This window comes from Pavona decussata, unplaced genomic scaffold (genome assembly GCF_977016875.1).
Source record: "Pavona decussata unplaced genomic scaffold, jaPavDecu1.1 SCAFFOLD_383, whole genome shotgun sequence".
Lineage (NCBI taxonomy): Eukaryota > Metazoa > Cnidaria > Anthozoa > Scleractinia > Agariciidae > Pavona > Pavona decussata.
In genome coordinates this window covers 1,062,501-1,082,759 of record NW_028145756.1, presented here as the reverse complement: position 1 = coordinate 1,082,759, position 20,259 = coordinate 1,062,501, and the positions used below count along the sequence as shown (strand labels likewise).

The following is a 20,259-nucleotide window of genomic DNA, read 5'->3' as shown; positions in this document are numbered from 1 at the left end:
ATTTCACTCTAAGATATCCTGCGTGTTGTAACCGTGACCATGAGAGGCCGCTCCCGGACTTAGATTTTAGGATTTTCAGGATACCACCTGCTCACAAACAGGGAAAAAAAATGAGAAAAATAGCTTACTATCTCCGATTCCATAAGGTCTTTACGGCTGGCATTCGTCAGTCGCTGTCTTTTACGTTGGACATTGCTTATTCATCGCCTGCGTTTTCGTTTTCTTCCTCTTTCCCTTTCTCTTTTTCCCCACGTTTGTCGACGTATTCAACGAGTACATGAATTTATAGCTTTTTTCAAAATTTTCCGTTTGTTTTCAGTTCTAAAAAGCTGCTGGCCACGCAACTTCCCGCCGAAGCAGGATTCACTTGAGTGTGGCATTTCACAATGGCTTACATGGAGGGGCGGATGTACGGTCGGACAGTGACGTCATAACCAAAATTTTTCGCATTCATGGGTTTACATAGCTCGATAACCGTTCAAGCCTGTGTTTTTGTCAGTTTTTTTTCATATAGTTTTTCATTATTTAGTTCATTCTATTGAGGTCACATGGCGTAATTTAGAAAATCAGAAACTAAATTACCAAGGCCAAGAAATGATAAAAAAAGAAATGCGTATGTTTTAGAGGCGGCTTCTACAAATAGCTCTTTAGTAAACTTATTTATTGTATTATTATAGTGAACGTTTAGAAATAAAACAATGGAAAAATAAGTGAAAGCCGCAAAGGCATTGGCTCCGAGGCGTTGTAATAATATCAGAATGCAGTGAAAAGTTGCTGAGTGAGTTTCCACGGTAGGGACTAATTACTCACACTAAAAGCTAAGATATTGAACAATAGATTGGAAAGACTTGAGATGTCGATAGGTACAATTTTCAGAATGTCATTTCGCTAATTTATTTCAGCTCTCTAAAGAGACTAAAGAACACCCAGCATACAGCAGGCTCAGAAGGCTCGCTCTTACTGAAGTGCTAAAAGTTAAGCAACAAGAGCCACCTATTCGGATAAAGGACTAAAGCTTTAAGAAACGGGAACCAGACTGTACAATGCAAAGCGACCAGGCCATTCAACTTCCGGGGCAAACAAAAGCGAGCGTGTTATGTCTAACTGCCCTCTTTTAAAGTCAATCGAAAGAGAAGCTGTTTTCCGTAAAACGTTAACATGCTTCTTCTTGCGAAAATTAAAAAAACAAAACAAAACAACAAAGCAAAAAAACTCAACACTGAATCTACACTGTATTTTTTTATTGTTTGCAGATTATAAACCGTTTCGCGCGGTTAAAAACCCGGATAATTATTTCGGAGACCTATGCCGATAAGATCGGTGAATCCAAGCCGGAGCGATACATCAAGTCAGGATCGCAGTCAGGACAAGAGCTTGGCGGCTGGAATAGAACATTGTCCTGATGATGTCCAATTATAGGCGAAAGTCTTGAGCAAAAGAAGGTCCAACAGACGGAGCAGTACTTGATCAGTCACGCAGTAAATCAAAAGGGGAAAGAAAACCGGCCAATCGACCAGACTCTTTGTCGAAAAATTCGAAGAAATGGGCTTGAACGCCCGAGGCCGTTGAACTGCTTCTCAAATATATCAGAATACAAGAGGACATGCGGAGTGATCTGTTGAGCAAGTACAAGCCATTTTGGTGAGCGTATAGTCCGGTAAAGTTAGTGAATGACCCACCACAAATTGCAACAAAAGCTAAATAGGTCTCATTCCGCTGGTAATACCATTAGGAATGACATACTTAACGTCACCGAAAATCAGAGCTTTGGAACAAGGTTAATTTTGCGGGAATTTGAATCGCTATTAAAATTCGAAAATCCGCCATATTTAATTTATGCAGCAACAGTACCGATGGAATACCGAGCTAGAAGTAGACTCTCTAATTCGAAAAAAATGGCAATATGCTAACAAAAGTCGATTGGGCAACAAATTAAATCAATTTAAGAGTAGTATAGGTGCCTGTTATGAGGTTTGACGTAATAATGATGGAATAAACTATGATAATTGTAGTATTTTGGAGTGCAGGTTTCGTATTTTGAAAAGTTCAAAATCTCACTGATAACAACTTCGTTTCTGACTATTTTTTTAAGTGTAACAATAACAAAGTTTGAAAATATTTATGTTATTATTTTAATACTAATTAAATAGGCGATGAATGTAAAAATGTAACATAATTGGCAGATATGGAAGCGTGTTTGAAGAACACTTTAACTGTATACGAACTGGCACACCTGCTAGTAGGCAGTCCTAACTATTAGGCACTGTAAGTATCAGCCTAGTTACCAGACTAAAGGGCCACATTAGTAGTAAGAGCTTAAAACGTACCTAAAGCGGCAGATGAACTCTTAATAATATGTCACTCATCGTCAGAATCACAATCTCCCTCTGGAAGTTCTACATTGCAACACAGCGGACCTCTGTATTGCCCACATGTAAGGGAACAGTACAAACCAAACTTCACACAACTGCAGCGTAAGAACTGTAGTCTGTCTTCCAGTTGCAATTGATAGCTTCCAGAAGATACTCTGGTGCAGGTTGCAGGTCAGCTGCAACAGGCGACATCTTGTCATCTTTCAACCTCTACTCCCATTCTGTAGCGCACCGTTGTGCACTCCACGCCATTGTTAGACTTGGTGTAGACTATGGTACTTGGCTGCGGCTGGTGTTGGTAGCAGTGTCTGCGGTTGCACACATGACGTGCTGGATGAAACTTTGCGGTGGAAATGCTGCACTCAAAGAGTATCGATCTTGTCACTAGGTCTGCCGTTGTACAAGCAGACCCGTGCGTTTTCCCCAGCAATGCGGATATCTTCTAGTGTAGCGTGCGGGTCCTGAAACACATCCGCTTTCTCTCGGAAAAAAGCATTCTATCTGAGTTTCTTTAAAGCCTCCTGCTTACCAATACCAAACACTCGGGAGGTTGTATCACATCTCAGCAATGCATGTGCGAATAGAAGATTGTCACAGATCTGATCACCTAGCACTCTTTGCACCTGATTAATGTTCCAGCACCGCGCCGCTCGCTGCGAGTTTGACTTTGGTTCCGGTCTGAAATACAGTTCACAATTTGAGCTCTTTGAATTGCAACAAAGAAGTATGAGGAGATCTGTATTATCGCCAACTAAAACTGTGTCGTTCGATGCAGCTGACTCAATTGCTTTTTGTACCACTAGCACATCTGCATCAGCTTCTGCATTTATGACTACGATGTTGTTCTGTTGCATTTGGAAGTGACTTGAGAGTAGCGTTATGAACCTCTGTTTGTTGGTCTTGTTGGATAAGAACACATCCTTCTTGATAGAACATATCATATCCCCAGTGAAACGCACTTCAGCAGCCATACCAGATTTGGTTCGTCTACTGTGAGTGTTGTCTTTTGTGGACTGTCCGTTTTGATAGCCATCGTAAACTATGACAGGAGATCTATATTTGTCCGCCACATACTTAACATGGCGAGAACAGATTGCATCAAATTTCTCACCACTAGGCCACAATTTCTGTAGAGAAGGGCACCTCCATTCAAAACGTACTGGGCAGGTGTAGGCATAGCTAAAACTTGTTTTCACATGGCATAGGCGAGTGCAGCTTTGTTTTGGGAAAGCAAAACATTTGTCGTCTCAAAAAATGCAGGTGGATAGCTACAAAGTTCATGAGTCAAACCTTTGTCCAACAACTCTACCTTAAGCGTCCCTGCTGAAACGAGACGCTGGAACAGAAGCAAAGGATCAATAACCACAGTTTCTGTGCCTGTGTGCACCGCATCTTTTGCTTCAAGACAAGGGTCACAGCCTGATCTTTGTTCTTGAAAACATACTCTTGCACTTTCTGGCTAACCAGGCCATCCACGATCATCTTTCCAACTTGACTGCCCTTGCCAGGTTAACTGAACAACTTGCTATGACACCAGTAGTCCTCTGTCATTTGCATCAAATGGTGTTTTGGATTGTAGGTATTCCAGGACCTTGTGGGTGTCTCTGGTATCTCTCTCTTGACGAGCTATCGATATGTCGTTGTGTTGATCACTGGTGCAATAGCTGACTGATGTGTATTCCTGAAGAGCTTCGTTCACCTGCACACGCTGGAATAGATAACAACCACACATGTCTCTGCTGTTTATCAATACCTCTTTCCCTCATCAAACCCCCTGCACTCTTAATACTTCTCATTGGGGCTTGGTAGACAGTTCAGCCAATATCGTTCAGAACGGCGCACGACATGACGACCCTCTACAAAATGGCGTTGCACTTGGTCTTGATCAGAAAGTTAGCTCGTCGTCTGTTTTTGTTCTAGCAAATAATTCGACAAATGTGACGTCATATTACGTCATAAGCCACGCTAATGAACGTCCCTACATTGGAAGTGTTGTACATAATCTGATGCTGATTTTTATTCTCATAGCTTCAACTGGAGGAGCTACATATCTTCCCACTTTGTTGAACTTTGCGATATTGAATATGCATAAAATTTTGGATGAAATTATAGTGGTTTAAACTTTGTCCAAAATGAAATTGTTCCAATCCTTCGATTTACGGTGACTTTTAGTATGTTATTCCCCAATAAATTGAGAATAAATTGAGACATGTTTCGCTTTTGTTGCAATTTGTGGTGGGTTTGGCCTTCAAATTTCACAGATTGACTGGACTAGTATGCTTATCGGCCGCGAAATGGCTTCAGGTTTCCGTGGCTTTGTTGGCAGAGATAGCCCTAAGGATAACCCTACACATGTAAAAGATCTAGGGAAATCTTTTGACCCTTCTAGGAGGGTTACCCTCCCTCCTTGTAAAGAGACCCTAATGGAGATAAGTCCTACATTACTTGTTCATGCATTTTTTTAATGTCGCGAAAATATGTATGCGTGAAAATTAACTGACCATACAAATACGCTTAAAGTGAAGTATTACCCGTTTAATAATCGTTCTGAGTTCATTTATTCAACTATCTTTGTCGTCTTTGTAATCAATCTCCTCTGTACCAAGTTCTTTGAGTATTTCGCCCGTTTAGACGTTGCAATTTTCATTTAGGTCTTTTTATAGGCCACATTGGGGTTAAGCAGGGCACTGGGTCGAGTTGGAAATTTTATCTAATTTATAAATTGACACCATCATATACAAGATCACTTTAAGATTACTCATTTGACCACGTTTGGTGTTGTTTAGTTGAATAACAATCAAGCTATAGACCTTGAAACATGGTTCCAAACCCATACAAAATTCACTAATATTTTGTTTGATTACACGGCCCCACAAGCTTCTAGCTTTAAATCTAACCGTGTATAAATAAATTTACTTTATTTTTACTTTTACAAATATAACAAAATCGCAAAAACGTACCGTCACGAAATCCCCAAATCGCGAGATTAAAGCGGCCTTCACACGGCAAACTAAGGTTGGCAAACTCGTGTTGGCGAACTTCAAAAAGTTGGCAAACTCGTGCCTTCACACGTCAAACTCGCCTCAAATCACAACACACGCTAAATTTGCAACATGGCCGACGTAGTGCAGTGGCACTCACGAAGAGCTTCCGCTTGTGTCTTGGTCCTATTGTATGTTAATCGCCGAAGAAGAAACAGAAAGCGCTGGAAAAATAGTAACGTTTGGACAAAACCTTATATCAGTAGAAATCCCACCCTTGGAGCGTACAACACGCTTGTCCAAGAGATTCGCGCGGAAGATGCTGCGGCATTAAAAAAAGTTTTGCAAATGGATCAAACTTGCTTGTTTTTGTTTCTTTGTACGCTGCAGACGAAACGTCCCACAGATCTGGACAGTTTTGAACTTCCTCGATGAATTGAAAAGTTGCACGTTCGTCTTCACGTCCGTCCGCCATTTTGTGAAGTGTCACGCAAATGACGTGAATAGAGCGCGTGTTTTGATTGGTTGACAGTCACCAACACACGTTTGCCAACCGTTCACACGTCAAATACGACTTTACCAACACAAAAAAGTTGGTGAAAAAGTTGGCGAGAATAGAGGCCAGTTCTATTTGTCGCCAAAAGTTTGCCAACGTGTATGCCGACTATTTTTGTGCCGTTCACACACACCAATTTGAGTTTGCCAACACAAGTTTGCCGTGTGAAGGCTGCTTAAGACGCCGAGAAAATAAAGCGTATTTAGGTATATATATACTGAGCTGGGGATTACAAATATTGTTGCAAGCGCACGAAAATCAGTTTAAAAAGTGCGGAATTGCTCTTTTATTAATATTTTTATCCGGGCTTGGTCACTCGAAGGAAATCGATTTCCAAACAAAATCAATATTGAATCGGTATAAATGTTGGATTGCTGTCGAAATTCGATAACAATCAAACTCGTATGAAAAATATTTGTGGATTGTTTTCGATTGGCAAAAGTCGACATCAAACGAACACATTATTTTTTTTGTTAGATAAAGCTTAAAGGTATTGATTCTATGCTAACTTCACATAGTCTCAGTTGACTATTTGGTACGTGCAGCTTTTAGCCCCTAGTTCAAAAAAAAGTTTCAAACAAATATTTCTTTCTTGTACCAGTAAAAGTTCGCCAATGGTCTACTGCGCCGTTAAACTGCATCTCAGACCGTTACGAACCTACCCTTGGTTTCAATTTCTTAAAACGTTAGTCTCAGCTAGAGTGCGGGTCAAAGGCTATAGTTGAGTGGTTCGTGGTTTCAGTTCCACCAACAGGGAAGAAGAGAATGCCTTCAAAAGAGCAGAAAGTTTTTTTCTACCTTATAAGTGATTATGGAGCAGGGGTGAAAGACTATCGGGTACGGTGTGAAGAAAAAAGCTTGATATAATGCTAAATTTTGACTTACTGATAGTATAGTTTATAACGTGATTTTGAAGGTTAAATAACCCGTTCAACGGTCGAAAATAAGGATTGCAGAAAGGTGCTTTATTCAGTCGCACAGATATTTTTTTGGCGTTATTGTGATTTAGCACGGTAATTGGCGCCCTGAGAATACAACCACTTGTGTTTACTTGGATAACAGAGAGCAAGTTTCGTAAGGCTGCGTTAAGGTTCGCAACGAAGCAAGTGATATTTGAAAGTATAAACTGGTTTAGTCAGTAACAGAAATTGGCAGTGGTTCTCATTTGGCTGTAAAATAAGTCCTTTACCTTTTTTGAAAGAAAATAGAAATTGCATTCAGTGTAAAGCCTCGAATTAAGTTAATAATACATGACGCCCGAAGGGACAATTGAAAATCATCTAGTTTCTTTAGTTTCTTAGAATCTAACATCCCAGGTTTGTCTGCGTTTAATTCCGGGATTTTCATCACTTTCATCTGTTCATCTTCTTAGTTTACATCACAGCTTCACAAAAAGACCAGCCCCCAGTTTTCTTGACACCTCAGTTGGTAGCTACGGTATCTAACGGTAGAGGTGATGGGTTCGCATCCCGTCTAGACCTGATCTTTTTCAGGATCTCTTTTCACGACTGCTCAGTTGCATACATAACTGAAACAGTCTTTCATCTATCATACAGCGATACTGTTTCGAACCTTACGGAACTTTTTCTTAATAACCACCGATGATATCAGTTTCAACTTGAGTTTTGACCAGACGTCCTTGATGGCAGAGCAGTGAGTAGTCTCGCAGTGAGGATAAGAGATTTTCTCACATTTACGACAGAATAGTGAGTGAGGCACAAGTTTTTTCTTTCTTATAAGTAATTAGAGGGCAAGGATAGTAAAAATTAATGCCTGGAGTGGTTGACCCCGGAAGCAGTCTAAAATATTTTTTGTTAGTTCCTTTCTATTCTTTTTTTCCTTCAGGTTTTTTCGGGTTTTTCTTTTAGTTAAAACAATTTTATCCGAGCTTGAAATTGGCTGTCTATCGTCGTCGTTGTTCTTTGTTCTCTCCATAAATCATAGCAACACCGCGTCATCGTCTCCAATTCCAAGGCATTCAACCTTCAACCTTATTGAAATTATAACTTCAGCCAGAAATGCGGCAGTAATTGGTACATGAGTTTGCGTTAAGAGCTTGTTTTACAATTAAATCCAGGAAAACATTAGTTACAGATACTCTCATAAAATGAAGTAACTTTTGGTTTTGATAAAAACAACACGTAAGAATACTTAAACATTAACGTTAACAGTAACATAAATAACGCATACATCTTCAAGGGAGGTCTCACATAACTGTACGCACCTTATCTGCTAAAAACCACAATTGAAAAAGATTAAGGTCAAATCCCAAGCTTTATTAAAAACGCATGCTACACAACAATTATAAAAAAAATGGAGTGCTGTTTTAAAATGATGTTAAAATAAATATTTACTTTAGAATATGTTGCAGATTCCTCGTCTAAATCGCGCAAGGAACGCATTGAAATAACTGAATTAGAATTTTTGCATACACTCGATTGATAAAAAGGTTGTCCGTGTAAAAGTGTGAACAATGCGACCTGATAGAATTATGACGTGATCGAATTAGTAAGCGCATATTTAGTGGTTTTAGCTCGTCCACGACAAATATGTAAATTTGAAACCTAAATCCTAGCAAAGAAGCTCACATAGGGGTCTTATCGTTGATAGTTTGTACCTTTTACGTATACCCAGCAACGTTTCTTCAATCGAGTGTATGTTGATTTTCCTTTCTACGGTTAAAATGCTATTTGACCTTCTTTCTTTTAGTTTCTTGAAATATTTTTTATTAAATCTTTTCACGGCTTTTTGACGAGTTTATTTCTTTTTCTTTTGTACTGACATGCTGTTCCTTAACTTGACACAAACTCTTATTATTCTCCAAAGTACACTACTACTGCATTCGTGTTAAACCTATTGTTTGCTCCCCGGTTTTAGCTTTGTTTCTGGAATAATGCCTGCGACATAACACGCAGACAGCGGTATACCGAAGGAAAATACAAATTTCCGTAACACCGTGAACAGCAACATGGCGGGGACATTGAAGGTCATTGTTGCAGGTTTTACAACTTTTGTTGAAGAATTTCTCGAGGAGGAATCTGTACAAGAGGAAGAAGATGTCTTAGAGGAGTTTCTGCCCCTGTTTTATGCAAATAACTTGTTGTCAGAGCGGCGTAAAGCGGTTCGCATCGAAGGTTATGCGGAAACTGTTGTTCCCAATTATAATAGGCCTTATCACGGTTGTCGACGCCATTTTGACGAGTAGGCAAACACGTCTGAAATAACAGTGTTTGTATGGAAATCCGATGTCAAATAATTTTCAAAAAACAGCGCTTCTGAAAAATTCATGAATTGGAAACTTTTGGCACTAGGAAAACGATTTTAAGAAAAAAAAAAAAAAAAATTGGAGGGATGTAGCTGTGCCAGAAAGCGTCCAGTCGAGTTTTGAACTTTCCATACATTTGTCTGTATAGCGAACCAGCCGTGTACTGCTACTTAAAATAGTTCGCGGGAAAAAAATACAAGGAAATGTATGAAAAGTTCAAAACACGACTGGGCGCTTTCTTGAACAGCTACATCCCTCCAATTTTTTTTCATAAAATCCTTTCCCCAGTTCCAAAAGTTTCCAATTCATGATTTTTTCAGAAGCGATATTTTATGAAAATTATTTGACATCGAATTCCCATACAAACACTGTTATTTCAGACGTGTTTCACCTACTCGTCAAAATGACTTCGAAAACCGTGATAAGGCCTATTTGTCAGAGTTTCGCAGCCATTTTCGCATTTCGGCGGACACATTTGAACAGCTTGTTGTTGAACTTGGAAACTGTCCAGAGCTTCCTACTGGCCCGCGTAGAGAGCCGATAAGGTTTGAGAAGCACTTGTTGATTACATTGTGGTTTCTTGGAAATCAAGAATCAATAAGATAAATATCAGACAGATTCAATGTAACGAATTATCATTATCGCATTGCAATCACTTCCCAGACTTGTTTCTTCTTGTAGTTAACATTTTAGAACATCTCTTTCTTTTCTTCGTACAAGGAAACAAAATGCCTGCTATACTGGCATTACGCGAGATGCTGGTGCTGATTCATTTATTCCAACTGTATGTTTCACAGATTTATAAAACAATCCTTTCTAATGGAATAGTTTGAGTCACGAAGATCGCGTTACGTTGTTTGCCTTTTTTACGCTACTCAGGGTTTCAAGGGAAATTGCGGGAATTCCATTGCGATAACGTAAGGTTCTCAATGACCTCTTTTCTGTCTGCAATTGTGTTTTAAGACTGTCAAAGAAAGCACGATTCCTTGGACAGGAACTCTCCAATTTCCACCATTCTAGATGTCGAGTGCTTCTTAGAAGTTATTCTTTCGATTTGCTTCAAAATGGTGAAATTTCCGTTTGAAAACGGCACAATTGAGTCCAGAACATGTTAACAATATGGCGACACAAGTTTAATCCAGTGTTAATTAAGTGATGCTTTGACGTCACACAGGTAGGGGTGAGTGGGTCTCCTCCCTCGCAATATGAGCGACAAGAATGGATTTTGATTGGCCTGCTTTTGTTGAAGACAATCAGGACAAAACATCCCGAGTAGGAGAGGGGAGAGTTTAATGAATAAATTAATGTACTGATTTGTAGCTACGAGGAAGAAAAAAAAAACAAGATGCCTGCTACACTGGCATTACGCGTGATGCTGGGGCTGATTCATTTATTCCAACTGTATGCTTCGCCGATTGATAAATCTATCCTTGCTAATGGAATAGTTTGAGTCACGAAGATTGCGTTACGTTGTTTCCCTTGTATTACGTGACCCAGACTTTAACTGGAAAGTTTTGAAATTCCATTACGATAACATAAGCTTCTCAATGACCTCTTTTCAGTCTCGCGTCGTGGTCTAAGACTGTGTAACAAAGCACGATTCCTTCGCCAGTAACTCACCAATTTCCACCGTTTTAAATGTCGGGTGCTTCTTAGAAGTTATTCTTTCGATTCACCGCTTCAAAATGGTGAAATTTCCGTTTGAAAACGGCACACTTGAGTCCAGAACATGTTAACAATATGGTGCCAAATTTAATCCGGATGTGATAAATAAATCAAATGATGCTTTGACGTCACACAGGTAGGGATGAGTGGGTCCCCTCCCTCGCGATATAAGCGACAAAAAAGGATTTTGATTGGCCTTCTTTTGTTGAGGACAATCAGGACAATACATCCCGAGTAGGAGAGGGGATAGTTTAATGAATAAATTAATGTACACATTTGTAGCTACGAGGAAGAAAAAAAAAAAAAAAAACAAGATGCCTGCTATACTGGCATTACGCGTGATGCTGGGGCTGATTCATTTATTCCAACTGTATGCTTTGCCGATTGATAAAACTATCCTTGCTAATGGAATAGTTTGAGTCACGACGATCGCGTTACGTTGTTTACCTTGTGTTACGCGACTCAGACTTTCACCGGAAATGTGTAGAATTCCATTACGATAACGTAAGCTTCTCAATGACCTCTTTTCAGTCTCGCGTGGTGGTCTAAGACTGTCAAACAAAGCACGATTCCTTCGCCATGAACTCACCAATTTCCACCGTTTTAAATTTCGAGTGCTTCTTAGAAGTTATTCTTTCGATTTGCCGCTTCAAAATGGTGAAATTTCCGTTTGAAAACGGCACACTTGAGTCCAGAACATGTTATAAACAATATGGCACGACAATTTAATGCACTTTTAATTAAGAAATCAAATGATGCGTTGACGTCACACAGGTAAGGGTGAGTGGGTCCCCTCCCTCGCGATATAAGCGACAAGAATGGATTTTGATTGGCCTGCTGTTGTTGAAGACAATCAGAACAATACATCCCGAGTAGGAGAGGGGAGAGTTTAATGAATAAATTAATATACCGATTTGTGGATACGAGGAAGAAAAAAAAAAAAAAAAAAAGAAATCGACCCGTTTTTAGACACGGTATGCCCCCTCAGGGCATCCCGCGTAAAAAAAGAAATCGACCCGTTTTTAGACACGGTATGCCCCCTCAGGGGATCCCGCGTAAAAAAGAAATCGACCCGTTTTTAGACACGGTATGCCCCCTCAGGGCATCCCGCGTAAAAAAAGAAATCGACCCGTTTTTAGACACGGTATGCCCCCTCAGGGCATCCCGCGTAATGAGGAGAAGGGTCTCTTCCCGACTCCAGGAGTATCCTTTCTTGAGTAAAATTTCGTTTTGCTCGCACGCAGCGGAAGCCATTTTGTTTGTTGATTTGAAAAAAACCGCGAAGCATGACGTCATTATTCCGGATTATTCCAAGTATTCTGCTCTCTGGAGCAGAATGTTTGGAATACATTCCATGTATTCCGGAATTGGAATTGCGTCTCAATCGAACGGTTGTACGGGTTTATTCCTATTATTCTTATTCCGGAATAGTGTCAATCGAACGCACCCCTAGTTTAATGGCCTTAGCTCCCACGAGTCTCCTGTAGCTCAGTGGTAGAGCATTCGAACTAGTTATCGGAAGGTCATAGGTTCGACTCCTGTTGGGAGAACTCCCTGACTGAAATATGTATTAAGCTTTGGATACTTGTTGCTTCAGATTACCAGTTCCTTGTCGCGGCCTTCACTTAGACTGGATTTTCTAATTCCCTTGGCACCAGTAGTGATTCTCGATATTTCTTACCCAATTATTCCTCTCAATGACCCATTTGAAGCAACTGACAATGTCATTCAGTTATAAGTGCACCATTGTATACCTGTATTGCAAACCAACATATACATGTCAACCTGCTTCGCTTTGTCACAATGGTTCTGTTTTTGTGTTATTCCATAATTTTGCTATGTAAAATGAACTGCAATATTTCAATTATCAGACTACAACTTTTTTTTAAAGTCAGATCGGCAATTAGCTGATTTAACTTACTTCTTTTACCAAATCGCGACATTTAAGTCCCCCGAAATTTGCCCGCGAAAATTAGTAACAGAAAAGTACATCCCACGGTGCTTAGAATCATTATGATAGAACACCAGTGTTTTGTTTTGCTTAGGTTTCTTAAATTAATTTTGACTTTGTTTTATCCGTTTAGTGAGTGTGCTCCTTCAACAACTTTTTATATCGTCCTTTCTGAAGACGAAGTATACTACAAGAGCGGCTTTCTTCATTCAGGTTTTGTTTGCAGCCTTTGTGCAAACGTGACTTCACCGGAATTCAACAAACCTTTAAAAGGCAGTCTTTGCTCAGTTAGTTTTTGTAGTTACGCGTCCTTTCACTCTAGGACCAAATTTGGTTCTTGTGAGGCGTGCCCTTCAGGTAACATGAGGCGAGAAAAATTTGATGTGAAACAGCGCACATCTAAGGAAGTGCTTTCTCCCACTTCCCTTATTCTGTCCAACACACTTTTTTGTTGTTAGTGTTTCATCTCTTAATTACATTTCCCTTGAATCCCAGAGGATTACCCAAGAACATTCAATCTCTTACCGTCTCACATACCAATTAGGGCTAAATGTTGTCCCCTTCTTGTACACAAAACATTTTCTATATCTCAAATCTATACCAAAATATAAAGAACTCTCTTAAAAGGTATCATTTTTTAAAGGATCGCAAAAAATACTATAAATCAATATGATAGCCACTATGCATGGGTTACTTGTAGTTTTTTTTACGCTTTTATACCAACAGGAGGCTTTTATCAGGACCAAATGGGGCAGATTGACTGAAAGCGATGTAGCCCGGGAACTTATGTCTCCGTGGACCGTTATCCTGGTAGAAGTGCTACTGACTGTTGGGCTTGTCCATACGGTAAGCATCGTCTTCACCTCCCCTCACGATCATCGGAATGTTCATAACTATTACCACTTCCACCACCACCACCACCACCACCACCACCAACATCAGTTTCATCATCATCATCATCATCATCATCATTATCATCATCATCATCGCCGCCGTCGCCGTGGTCGTCGACGTTGCCATCCACGTCATCATCATCACCAACATCATGATAACTAATTTCGCTATAACCAACAACACGACCATGGCTAATATAACCACCAACGCCACTTCTACCATTGTCACAACCACCATTTTCACAATTGCTTACTCTTCTTCACCGTTGCCATTATTGTCATTATGGTGATCATCACCGCACTAGCATTCAATATAAAATTCTATATTACTGTCATCATCGCCTTCAGTATCACGACCAACATTACCGTCATCAGCGCCGACATTATCACTATCGCTGTCACCGTCGCGACCATATCACAATAACCATGACCACCATTGAGAATGATGTATTATTCAATAAGTTAAACAGGCACATCCGGAAAAACATCCGAGTGCTCCTATTAGAAGTTGAACCTAAGACCTTCTTATTACTAGTTCGGATGCCATAGCACTGAGCTACAGGAGACTCGTGGGAGCAAAGACCATTAAACTAGGTTCATGGGACAAACATCCTGCATACTGCTAGAATTGTAATATCATGTGTCGCATATGCGCAATGGAATAAACGTGATGGAATATTTCAAGCCTGATGAATAAATGAGAATGATGTATTATTCAATAAGTGACACAGGCATACTCGGGAAAAAATCGATAGGAGCACCCGGCCAATGTTACCATCATTGTGTTAAACTCCCATTTTTGCGAGAATACTTCTGATACTTTTCTTCTAGTTTCACCCGACTGTGTTACCCACCCACGGGTAGCTCATCCCTACAGTATATTAGTTCATTATTATTATCATAATGCTCATTATTATTATTATTATTATTATTATTATTATTATTATTATTATGTATTTTAAAACGTATGGAATGCTAATCATGAACCACAAAGGGCGACAGCGTAGCCTCTATGGCCTTAAAATTCCTTAAAATCTGACCATAAATAACGTGATGATATAATGTTGCAAATTGTTATTATTATTATTATTATTATTATTACTATTATTATTATTATTATTATTATTATTATTATTATTATCACTATTTACGACTACATAGTCTTACTAACAGGTACCCTTTCTAATGAATCCGCTGGTTATCGTGCATGCAGATGTCTTCACGGATTTTACCGCCTGGATCGTTTTGGCGCGTGCTCAGCTTGTCCAGCTCGCGGCATGAACTGCAAACATGACACGGCGATACTGGCACTAAACTATTACTGGAAATGAACTAATCAAAGCAGCCATGAGTTTTATAAGAAATTTGTTGACAATATTCACTGTTTCGGGCCTAATTACGACAAAAGATTCTCCATATTTTCCACATCACTGCCAAAACCAGTAATTTGTCCTTATGCCGACTCCTGGAAGGGTGGAATTGACTCAGAATGTCACGAAGGATATGAAGGAAGCTTGTGTGCTACTTGTGCGAATGATTAATACTTACGATTTAATACTTGCCTTAAATGTCCAAGGCTAACTGTTACCATTACTACATTCTTCGTAGTGTTTGCAATCTTTGTTGTGGTGTTTCTGATGGTTCCGTGGGGCGACTCAAAGAAAACAGAGGATGATCGTACCGTCGCAGATGTCATCATGTCATGTTTCAAAATTGTAACTGGATTTTTTCAAGTTGTTGTTGGCATTTTCTCTGCATTAGCGAGGGTTCAGTGGCCAGTAGCATTGATTTCCATGGAAGGTTATTTGAAATTGTTTGAGGGAAATATTTTTCAATTTGCTCTACTGACCTGCATTCATTCACAATTGCGACTGGATCAGTCCTTAAAGTTCTTGATTGTTCTTTCAGTAAATGTCTCAGTGTTGTTTCTTGTTTTTATATGCCTTTCCTTAAAAAGTGCTACATCACAACAAAGCTAGATTGATCTTGCAGTGAAAAACTAAGAGCAGTGTCCAGTTTAACGAAATCATGTTATCGGTTCTTGTTCTTGTTTCTACTGGCTTCATATCCAGTAGCAAGTACAACGATTATCCAAATTCTTCCTTTCCCAGGCGCATGTGTGGTGCAATGCTTCACAAATGATCAGAGTCAATGCATCTCGCTTCTGAAGGCTGATTACTCCATCGGATGTTTCACTGCCAGACACAAGTTGTACTGACGAATTGCTGCTGTGTTCGTTTTGTATCCTGTGGGATTTCCTCTCTTGGTGCTGCTTCTCGTTTACAAATACCGCGATGCGTGGACTGAAGATGAATTTGCGTTTGGATTGAGAGTCTTTTTTGAAAACTATAAGAAAAAGTTTCGGTTTTGGGAGATAACAGAGATGTGTCGTAAATTGATCCTTATCTCATCGATCTTTTTCTTTGATTCTGAGAGCCTTTCACAAATTGGCCTCACTGTCTTCACCGTAAGTGCATTTGGAGTGGCTTACACCTTCTTCCGCCCAATGAAAGACAAGTTTGAAGACCGACTCCAAACCTTTGTACTGTGGGTCATCTTTTTTGACGTGTGCCTTGGAGCAATGTACACCACATGTGATGCCACTCACGATCACAACAAAAGCGACACCTTGTGGGTAAACGTTCTTTTCGTGGTCCTCAACCGTTCAGTATGGCTTGTTGCCTTGGGTAAGTCTAGCTCGAATAACAGTCCTATAGATGTAGCATTCATTGCAGTCTACTTCGCTCTCTTAGCAGGCACCTCTCCAAGGTGCATATCTTAATTTTATAAAGAACAAAGGTTTCAAAAATAAAATACTATTGTCTCGTTTTTTAATCGTAGACCTGTCGCCTATAACCTCTTCATTGATGACAAATGACTAAAATGCCATTTTAATTTTTTCCCCATAAAATTCACCTTTAAATAAACAAGCGAGCTTAATTTTGAAAACACTGCTTAGGAAACTAAGTGCTACACAGTAATGACCTAATGCTGGACCTTGCCGTAACTTATTCATTTTTTTTTCGTTGCTACTGAACTGTCTTCAAGAATGGCCCTTCTTTATTAGTGCTGGTCTCGATGGTGTGCGTCTTAACGAGAATTATGTATGACATTCTGTAACTTTGAGGAATTAAAAAGTGTCTCTTTTCCAGTTAATTTATAATTTTCTTTCAAAGATATTACATTTGTAAGCCGTGGCGTTTCTGATCGTGCTGTAACAAAATATTTACCGTGACACAATTTCAGACGATTCCTTCTGAGAGTTTGGTAGCCAAACTGAACATTGAACTTTTAGGTTCTGTTTTAGTTTAAGGGAAAAGCTGTATCTAATTTTATTTTGGTCAATTTTTGCAGTTAAAGGAACTGCCCATGTGAGGTTCTTCTGGGACAAGATATCTTTCTGCGTGAGACACTGCTTCCACTTCTTATGGCAAGGAGTTGTATCCATCAAGCGAAAAGCCGCCCCCTGTCTTAGTGGCTTGACGTTCTCCACCCCAGAATTGGAACCATTTAACGCAGAATTATATCCGAGTCAAGATTTGAACTAATACATTTGTACAGCATGCACGTTTTCCATTGAAAGAGGACTGTCGTATTTGTTTCAATTTACATGAGACATTTAAGGAACATTTGATAATAATTAGCAACTATTGTTAAACTGTAATTAAAGAGAAATTAGTGTTTTCGTTTCTCATTGCTATATCCTGTGGAATGCCTTTCAAACTTTGGGTAAAATTAAAACGTTGATTCCTTTCTGTTTGATGATATAAACTTGACGAATTACATAGACCTGTTTTTGGTAATACATTTTCTAGTTTTGTTTAAGAATGTTAGAGTTATGCAACCCATTTGTCTAGCCTTGTGGGGCAATTAACACTAAACAAAAGACAAATTGATTTTTTAAATTATTTTTCCAAATACCAAAGCCACTGGTTTGCACCCGAGACTAAGTAATACCTAAATAGAGGCGTGTAGTAAAAATACTATCGTCTTTACTTCAAACTGGATGCAAGTGCAAGGAATGTTGGGACGGTAACTTCTAGATCTCATCTCTTGGTCCTAGAGCCGTGCACAGACAACACCAGGCCCCCCCAAAATGAACAAAAACAAATCAACACAGAACACTAAAATGAACAACCTGAACTGGTTGTTTACAGCACGACCACGAACGAGAACAGGGAAATTTAACCAAAAGGTTGCCTCAAAATGCTTTAAGAATTAGCTGTCACGTTGGTCACTCAAAATCATTTTGCTGTTCTCTTTTCTCTGCCGTTCTATTGCGGAAATTAATCGCTCTTGATGGGCAGTCATCGTTAGATATCCTTGTCAACAAAGAAAAACATACATCGCTATGTACCAATCCAGCTTAGCATAGATCTTATAAAACTTAGGCTGTAATTTGCTTTTGGATGACCCTAGATGACTAGCTTAAGCAGAGACAGTTTGTTCAAAAAGAAATGTTTTTCGTCTCTTTTGGGGTTTATATCGGTCAAGTTTTTCGTATGATGCGTGTACCAAACGATTTTAAGGGTAAAAAGTGCCTAAAATGTTTGAAAATCCATTTTTTTTTGGGGGGGGGGGGGGGGGGAAGGGGGAAATACCCGCTCTGTCCTGTAAAAAATGTCGCCGGGAATGGAAACTAATTTACGTCACTCTACTCCCGGGACTCTTGAGTTTTGGTTACAAATCCCTTCAAAATGTTAACATTGAACAGAATAACTATAATTTAATGCCTTTTCGCTCCGGCAGTTGGGTGGGGGGGGGGGGGGGGGGGTAGTGGTAATTTAGTCATGATGGCAAACAATTGGCCATCTTGAATCGGCCATCTTGGATTTCTGGATTTTCCCAAACTTTAGGGGAGCCCTGAAATTAAGCGAAAAGTAATCCAAACCAATAAAACAACACTAATACACAAACGTTGAAGTAAGAAAACAACAACAACAACAACAACAATTTTTATTCGTGCCCAGAAATTATACAGTGTTAACATAAATGCAAGAAAGAAAAATTACTAAGGAAGAGAGCACAGCCACGTAGAAATAGCAACCTAATCGAGCTAAGTGGCTGGGCCAAGCAGAAAAAATTGCAAATACCCTACATTAACATAGAACTAAGGACACGATTTACCATTCACACACACACACGCACACACCTAACAAAAATAACAATAAACAAGGGGAAGTGCACACACAAAAACTGGAAAATAAAGTACATTAATGAGCGAGTCATTAGTTGGAGATAAGCGATTCTTTTAAAATTAATTTTTCTTCGTTTTAAAAAGAATTGAACAACTGTCTGTCAGAAATTGGTTGCCATAGTAACAATAATGTCAATTAACATTACCGAAGAAATAAAACAAGAAATGTTTGCAGTAAATTTTCTAAGAGGACCTGAAGTTTCAGGGCGTTAGAGCAAACTTTGATAAAGTTACTCATGTTCAAAGTCACCGGGGGTAGAACCCCCCTCCCCCGGCCAAGATAGGGCTCACTCCCCCACAGCAAAATAGTAAAAAATAACTACTCAAATAACTTTATTTATCCACGGTATCCTCATTAACTAATTATGGAATTTTCTTGAAGAGGGCAAACGTTCTCTTTTATCTTTTGTGTCCTAAGTGACAGTGTTCAGTGCTCTTCTTCAATTAGGCTCTGTATGCGCGTCCTTCTAACAGCTGCAGCATTCCTCCCTGCAGCATTCCTCCCAAGACAAGGAAACAGTGATCAACCTTTCTACCGTACGACTTTCAAACTCTGAGACCAAACTATTATCACGAGGACTGACCTTCGTCCCCACCCCCAAAAGTGTCAACTGGTCAGAAATACAAGCAGATATCAACGACTTTGCAAGACGTTTACGACTAAAAGAATTCTTTCAACAACAACAACAACAACAACAACACCTAACTGCTCCAAATCTTTCATCTGATCATGAAGTCAAGCGCTTCAGATGCAAGGGATCATGGACTCCTTCTAATGGAAGGGACATAGCCCTTGACACTTTTATCAATGCAGTCGAAAATGAGATCATGACCTCAAAACCAGCCACTATCCACAACAATCTCTCTATAGAAGAACGCAAAGCTCTCACAAAACTCAGGAAACGTTCAGATATAGTCATTAAACCAGCTGATAAGGGCTCTGGAACTGTTATAATGGACTGCTGCTGGTATGTTGATGAATGCCGCAGACAGCTCAATGACACTAAATATTATCAAAAACAATCTTCAGACCTTACAAGCAAAATACACGAACGCGTCAAAGAATACACTACCCGTTTACACAAAAATGATCTCATTGACTATGAGACATTTAAATACCTCTCATCCAACTCTGATCCCAAGACTGGTCGTTTCTACATTCTTCCTAAAATCCACAAACAAGGCAACCCTGGCCGACCCATCATATCCAGCAATGGCCACCCTACTGAACGCATTTCCGAGTTCGTCGATTACCACCTGAAGCCCCTTGTTCAGAATCTTCCTTCATTCATAAAAGATACTACACACTTTCTTCTTCAACTCGAGAAACTGGGACCTCTACCGGAAAACGCCCTCCTTGTCACCCTGGATGTTTCCTC

The 20,259-nt window shown here is 39.6% G+C and overlaps 1 pseudogene across 1 annotated transcript in view; it reads left to right on the top strand.

Moving 5' to 3' along the window:
• Nucleotides 1-13,536: 13,536 nt before the first annotated feature.
• The window catches only part of LOC146451871 (uncharacterized), a 7,251-nt pseudogene continuing 528 nt past the window's right edge, over nt 13,537-20,259 (top strand). Inside the window, exons 1-4 of the transcript XR_014859927.1 lie at nt 13,537-13,636; nt 14,857-16,370; nt 17,038-17,054; nt 19,355-20,259. The exon at nt 19,355-20,259 is cut by the window's right edge and continues 218 nt beyond it. The product of XR_014859927.1 is annotated as an uncharacterized LOC146451871 (transcript). The remainder of the gene's footprint in view (nt 13,637-14,856; nt 16,371-17,037; nt 17,055-19,354) is intronic.